A 7,759-nucleotide genomic window follows, 5' to 3' on the forward strand; every position below is an offset into this window, starting at 1 on the left:
TCTCGGATTTTACGCCCCGCGTGAAAATGCTCCTGGACTTTCGGAGGTCTCTCCAGGCCACGACACGCCCCGCGTCTCTGAGTTTACGCCCCGCGTGAAAATGCTCCTGGACTTGATGAGGTTGGCTCGAGTTCAGTACGCGAGGCGTCCTGCGGAATACGCCCCGCGTTATGTAGCTCCTGATCTGGTGGATCGACGTCACGCGAGACGTCCTATGGACCACGTCCCGCGTCTTGAGGCTCCTGGAAGTGGAAGATCTGCGGAGTGGAATCTACACGGGGCGCCCAAAGGTTGCGCCCTGCGTGTTTACTCTCCTGGAAGTTTTCTTGCTTGATGTGACCAATCACGCCCCGCGTGGTAAGGGATGCGCCCCGCGTCACCAACTGACATGGCTTTTCATCCAAGACCACCATTCCCACGCCTTGCGTTAGGTTGGGTACGCCCCGCGTGTTCTCTACTTTGGGTCGTTCCTTGCTCTCTTTGAGTGGGTTCTCCCGGGTGGCTCCTCGTAGTTCCGGACTCGGGCTTAGGGATAAGATGCCCTCATCAAAATGACTTTAGGTAATAATTACAAACTCTTAGCATTCTTCCTCTATATCTTCGAAGAGATGGGATTTCTACTTTCACATTTTGCTTCGCCAATCTTTTTGCAATCTCTTGTAAGTCTTCTGATCCTCACTTCCATTTTTACTCCTTCCTTTTCTTAACTTTTACTTCATTGCTCCATAATCACGAGAAAATACCTCTAAGAAACCCTTTACTTCTTCCTCCTCGAAAAGCCTAAAAAATCTCCTATCAAAGTTCGTAAAGTGAATATGAGAGTTCCTGCCCAAACTTCGACTATGACCTAAACCCTTCTTTCTAAAGTTGTGAGCCAGTATCCTTGGCTGATGTAGATGACTATTAACTTACCTCTAGAAAATGAAAGAGCCATTCAACCTCCTTCTGGCACATTGGGTATTTTTATCCAATATCTAGAATGGGAATGTGATTTCCCTTGCCTAGGTTGATGTTCTGAACGAGTTTGATTTAAGCCCATGCCAAGTTTCTCCTAATGCTTAGCTTGAACTACTTACCTTTGACAAAATCTGCATCGATTTAGATGTTAATCTAACTGGCCCTTTGTTTTGGCATTTTTGGCATCCACTAAAAAAATTTGACGAAGACATGATCTATTGGTCTATCAATTCTTCATGATGACATTTCTTGCAAAAATTTAAAAGAGTCCTCACGCTAGGTTGAGGGAGTCGCCGTCTTTCTCCTCGTGAGATTGCTTTGTTAACCTAATCGTTCAGCCGCCATAGAAGACGGTTTTTCCCAGCTTTCATTGAGCCTTGCTGAGGATGAGGGACTGCCGTTGGGTGAGGATGTAGTGGGAAGTGCTGAAGCTTTCGATGACCTGTGCTTGGTTGGCCGGTTCATCACAGACCGGTCAATTAAATTTCCGATAATGAAACACAAGCTGGCTGGGCTGTGGAGGCCAGGTAAAAGTGTTACGATCCGAGATGTAGGAGAAGGGAGGTTCCTGTTCCGGTTTTATCACCTGCTGGATCTACGTAGGGTGATCGATAGGGGCCCCTGGACATTCGATGGACATATCCTTCTGGTGCATCACCTTCGCTAAGGGGAGGTACCTCTTAATGTATCTTTATATCTGTTATCTATCTGGGTCCAGGTGCATGACATACCAATCGGGTATATGTCGGAGAAGGTAGGAGGGCTGTTGGGGAGCTTCCTTGAAAGTCTGGTAGAATATGATGTGAAAAACAATGCAGGGGGTGGAGCAGTTTTATAAGGTTGAGGGTACAGTTGGATGTCTGTTCCCCATTGAAGAGGTGGAAAAGGATTATCCTGGTCTCGAGTGCATCCTCGGTATTGCAATTCAAGTATAAAATCCCGTTTGCAAGTTCGATGTGCTATGCCTGTGGGATTTTGGGCCACAATGATGCCATGTGCCCGAAGCGTTTTGCGAGCCCAAATGATGAGATCACACTAGAGTGGGGCAAGTGGATCCGTGCAGCGGATAGGAGGAAAAATGCATTGGGAGGTGAGAAATGGTTACGGGACGACCACAGTGGGAGCAGTGAGATGGTGGGACAGAATGAGAAGACGAAGCCCATGGATACGGAAACCTGCATGCATCATGGGGAGGAGTCGGCTGAGCCTGAGGAACCGAGTACGGCATCCATGTGTGTAGAAAAAAACAAAGTTATCATGCATACGGCCCTGAAGGCTCAGATGACAGGACCGGATGAGAACTTTGTTGGTCCCGTGTGATTAGTTCCAAGGGGGGGTTAGGAACTAATATAACTTTTTAATTTAATAATGCTGACTTAATCAATTCTTTAAATTACTTAACTCAATTTTTAGTCAGCACGGCCGAGAGATGTAAGACAGCTTTAATCGGAGGCTGACTAGAACAGTTTTACTTGTGAGTTGGGAATTAACACTTGAGGTCAGCTTCCAACTCAGCACTCTGATTACTCAGTGTCATCTTATACAATTTATATCCTGAGTAATTTAAGCAAACAGCACATACATATATATTGAGAGAAAGGGTTAGAAATTACTCAGCAAGATTTATCCTAGTTCGGCCTCACCGCCTACGTCCAGTCCCTAGAGTCCTTCCGGGCTTTTTCAATCCAATACTGAGCTCTTTAAAGGTAGAGCACAAACCATTTACAAGGCAGTTGAATATGCAAGAGTACCTTCCTCTATTCGTCTACTCAACTCCTACTGAGCGCTATAACCGAACACTCAGATTTTTCTCTACCGCTGAGTACTAAAACCGAGTACTCAGCACCACTCTCTCAATCTTTTACAATTGATACAAACTTGTTCTTTCTAGATGAAGAACACTTTAGATGAATACAAATTCAATCTAGCTTTTACACAGAAATAGAAATTTAGTGTAAGATCTTTTTCTTGTTTGAATATGCTTTGTATGTATGCTCTTTTTCTTTTATGTTTTCGGCAAAGGATCCAAGAGTTGTACTTGTCCTTTTATAGTTGATTCTGAAGCTCTAATCATTTGAAGCCGGAAGTATCCATTGGATTCAAATGGATCGATTGCGTCATTCCCTTGGTCAGCATTCAGAATTGCAGGCCAATCCTGTCGTCTGAAATTAGCAGGCGTCAGGCTTGTCTTCTTCCGGCAGGTTCGTCTTCTAGTGCCAGTTCGTATTTTAGCTAACGGCCAGTTGACCCATGCATCTCGAAACTGTCTTCGTGCGTAATTCCAAAGCTTCTGTTATTGGTGCAGACAGATGTCGGATCTTGTCTTTTAGCAAACGGATCAATCGCGCTGTCCTGACGAACACTCAGCTTGACTTTATTGACGTTGCTTTTGTTCTTTGTTTCTGAGTCATATTCTTACTTAGCTTCCGTGGTCAGCTTCGTCTGCAAGCATTAGTTTAGAGGAAGACTTATCTTCTTTGATACTGAGTTGCGTTCCACTCAGCTTCTTTGGTCAGCTTCATCTTCAAGCGTTTGTTCTGAAGATGACTTTTCTTCTATTATGCCGAGTTGCACTCCACTCAGCTTGTGCTGTGTTCTCATGTTGACTTCGTCCTATCTTACTTTTTATTTCTATTTTCATTTATACTTATACTCAACATTGAACAAACATATTAGTACAATTAAATCAAATCACTTAAATTTAATTGCCTCTTAATCATGGATCAACTTAAATAATTTTGTCAAATCAAAATCATGTGGAAAGGTGTTTCAACAAACTCCCCCATTTTGATGTTGGAAAAATATTTAATTGTGGAACTCAGCATTGAGGTTCCCCATGATTGAAATTCTTTTTATACTTCTGAAGTTACTCCCCCATAAGGGTTGCATCTATAGACTTAAATTAACTCTAAACCTTCTAAGATTTAATCGAGTAAAATTAAGACATGCCTATACTGACTTAGTTCAATTCTAGACCTTCCAAGATCTAATTCAGATGAGCCTAGGTCAGTTTTCAAAAGATTGTCAATGCTTGACACATATGTTTACTCAGTTTGATACATAGTCAGTTCAGGTATCAGAGTTATGAAAAGATGTATCAGAGCTAATGTGTACTGAGTATATTCCTTTTTAATTTTGTTTGTTTGTTCATTTAAGACAGATCAGCACAAAGCACAATAACTAAGTAAGCATCACATAAGATTTATCAGTTTGAATAAAAGATGCATAAATATATATAGATGGCCAGCATTAACAAAATAGAATACGCCAGACAAAACTACAAGTCAAGAACTAAGACTAGTCAATCTATTTCTTCCTGTTGACTTGAGCTTGGTTAGCTAATCCTTTGCCTTTGGCGGTTCGTTGTTGCTGACCCTGAGTTGCGGAACCAGATGCTTATCCTGTTTTCTGCTGAGTTCCAGTAGCTTGCTTTTCTTTCTCCCCCGTTTTTCCAGCATCCGGTGAAGGAGGAGTAAATGTCTCGCGAAGAACAGCACGAGTCAGTTTTGATGAGTACGATTGGAGTTGACTCGTACTCTCTCGAAGACCGTCGAAGACTGCCATGCCATCGTCCAGAGTGGAAGCGGGTATCCTAATGGTGGCACTGAGCATACTGAGAAGATACTCTTGAGATTTCTCGATCCAAGTTATAGTGTCAGTCAGCTTGCCATATGATTGATGATACATTTTGAGCAAGGCAGCATCATAGAACTGACGTTGAGCATTGGTATGCCGAACATGTTTAAATATGGCTTGAGAGTACTGCAGAATCTCATTTGTCTTTACTTGGTCAGTGTCCATTTCTTCTTTACTCAAGTTGAGTAGGCGAACGGCTTCACTAATTTGCTCAATGTAACACTGGGAGGAGGAGGAGATTAATTCACGAGCTCCGGTCAGCTCAGAACTTAGCTGGTAAAGAGTTGATTAACCTCAGCAGAGGTTGCATAGATTGAGTTCGCAGTTGACAAATTATTGAGTTGGCCCTGGATAGAATTCATATGATTGACCATTGTCAGCTGGAGTTCAGCCAGCTTCACTATTGATTCTTGCTTGTGTAAGCAACATATACTTCAGGTATTGACTTTTTGCACAATGTGCAACTCCTAACTTGCTTTTGTGCGGCTTCCCTTCCACCTATTTCTCGTCTAAATTTAGGACGACCTTTGGTTTTTGAAATTGGAGGATTTCCAACATAATCACAATCATCAAGAGTTCCCCAGAATTTCAGATAGAATAGCAAATAGATTGAACGAGAAGGAGAAACGTTAGGAGTTTGATAGTATTTTGGTAAGGAGAAAAGAGAGGAGAGAGAATATATTTTTTTTAATTAAACATTTATTGATAATCCACTAATTAAGTAGGATCTTGAAAATAAGAAGGCTAATAAAGGCTTAATGTGTGCAAAATCTTTTACTATCATGTGCCCTTTGGGCACATGATAGAAAAACCCTTATTATTATTATGAAGAAGTTATTTTTTCTCAGTTCTATAGACAAAGAGATTATAAGCGTCTAATACACTTGATAAGATGTTTATTCTTGAAGAATTTGGATTATGCTAGATACGAATTCAAAATGAAATAAAAATAAATTTTGACGCTCAAAATCCTAAAAATGTATATTAATTATGGGATATTGAGATAATTGTTTTTGAAACATTAACTTATATAGTTTTTAACTATTATATTGTGGTTTGTACAAAATTGTTAGTATTTCAAGAGTTTTTAACAGATAAAAATGAAACATGATCATAGGACAAGTTGTTAGAAAATATTAATTAAAAACTATTATTGTTTGAATCTCTTCAAGTACTCAAATGTTGAGCATAATGATTCTAGTTAATAGAATTAATTTAACATATTAATTATTAATTTAAATTAAATTAAATTATCAATAAAAAATATATTAATTTCAAATATACATAATATGTCAATTTATTTATTTATCTAAATTATATAAAAGTTTCATATCCCGTGCATCGCACGGGTTTTCGACTAGTAATAACCCATAATAATAAGGTATATTCATCGGCTGAACTTGTCCAAAAAAATTAACTGGCCTTGAACTTTAAAAGGTACCATGTTAGTCCTTAAACTTGTTTAAAGAGCTAAATATAAATACTTGTGACGCCAATAAAAAAAACTTGAAATAGAAGGTGAAAATCATCAAATAAAAACATGTCATGTTTATATCACTTTCATTCTCTCATCCTTCATTACCACCTTCTTGCTCTTTCATCACCACTAACGCCACTTTCAACAGATTAACTATCAAAGATTTATTAGTTTTAATAGAAGAAAAGAACAAATAGAAGAACACAAAGAGGTATCCTTCATTACCACATTCTTACATACATGGTGTATAACATTTACCTGTTTTCACACTTTAGTGTACAACCAAAAAATTCTCACACTAAAGTGTACAACCTTCTGGTGACCTCCCACTATATAGCCAGTAAAAATGACCGGTCAACGCAAGTCAACGTTGCCATGTCAGCATTTTGACCACTTTAAAAGTAAAAAATTCACACCCTAATATGAAATTACTAAAATACCCTCCTCCTTTCCAAATTGAAAAAAAAGTAGAACTCACTCTCTCTCTCCCTTCATTTTCTGTATCCCATCTCTCTCTCTCTCTCTCTTTCCATTTCGTTCTCAAAGCTATCTGATCGGTCTAAGTTGGTATAAATTATTATTTGTTGCAAATGTTTGGCAAGGTCCTGTTTCGATTTTTCACTTTCTTTTATGCCCCGATCAGCTAATAAGGTCGTGGATATGCTCTTGTTAAAAACCCTTTCCTTTTTCCTAGTCCATTTAGTTGGGATTTTCCACTCATTTGCATTAGATCAATTGCTCTCTCTGATGTAAGTTTGGCATGATATTGAATACAAGGTGCTACTGTTGTTTTAAGAAAAAAAATCTAAATACAAGAGGTTATTGAAAAAATGTAAAAAGTAGAAGGATGAAAATATAGCTTTAGGCATGAAATAAATAAAGAAGAAAAAATTAAACTGATGCGTATTGAGTTAGATAAAACAAATGATAATATATTAAATTAAAATACAAGAAAATGTAAATAAAATCAGATAGGTGGTTAAAAAAGAGGTCATTGAAAGTGAGAAAGAAGAATAGGAATAAGGTGGTGCGAAATGATCTGATTGGTTTTTTCAGTAGGATGAAAGGCATCCCAAAATACATATTTATTGTCATCTGGGCATGTTATTGAATGTTCATTTCACATATAACTCATTTCAAATGATCCTGTTGCACAACATGCAACTCCTGTCACCTCGAATCCTGCATTTATCATATATAAAATTATATGAACGCCATTGGATCATCTCTAAAAGCTAGTATTATTAATTGTGTTGGATTGGGTTGAGATTGAAATCTTTTAGAGAGAGAAGAGTTAGAGAGAAATGGAAAGAGAGAGAAATGAGATACAGAAAATCAAGGAAGAGAGGGAGTGGAGTGGATTCTACTTTTTTTCAATTTGGAAGGGATAAGGGTATTTTAGTAATTCCATATTAGGGGTGTGAATTTTTTACTTTTTAAAATGGTCAAAATGCTGATGTGGTAACATTGACTTACGTTGACCGGTCATTTTTTACGACCGTACACTATAGTGGGAGGTTATTAGAAGGTTGATAACTAGGGATGGATTTCCGATCGACTCTCTTCCCTGTGGGGGCGTCGTTGGGTTCGACGGGGGGAAGCTCTGATGCCAAAGTTAGTATGGTAAAAGGAGAATAAACTATATTGACAAAGGTAGGGTTTTAGGTAGAGAGTGAATGTGTACCTCAA

This window comes from Euphorbia lathyris, chromosome 2, assembly GCF_963576675.1.
Source record: "Euphorbia lathyris chromosome 2, ddEupLath1.1, whole genome shotgun sequence".
Taxonomy (NCBI): Eukaryota; Viridiplantae; Streptophyta; class Magnoliopsida; order Malpighiales; family Euphorbiaceae; genus Euphorbia; species Euphorbia lathyris.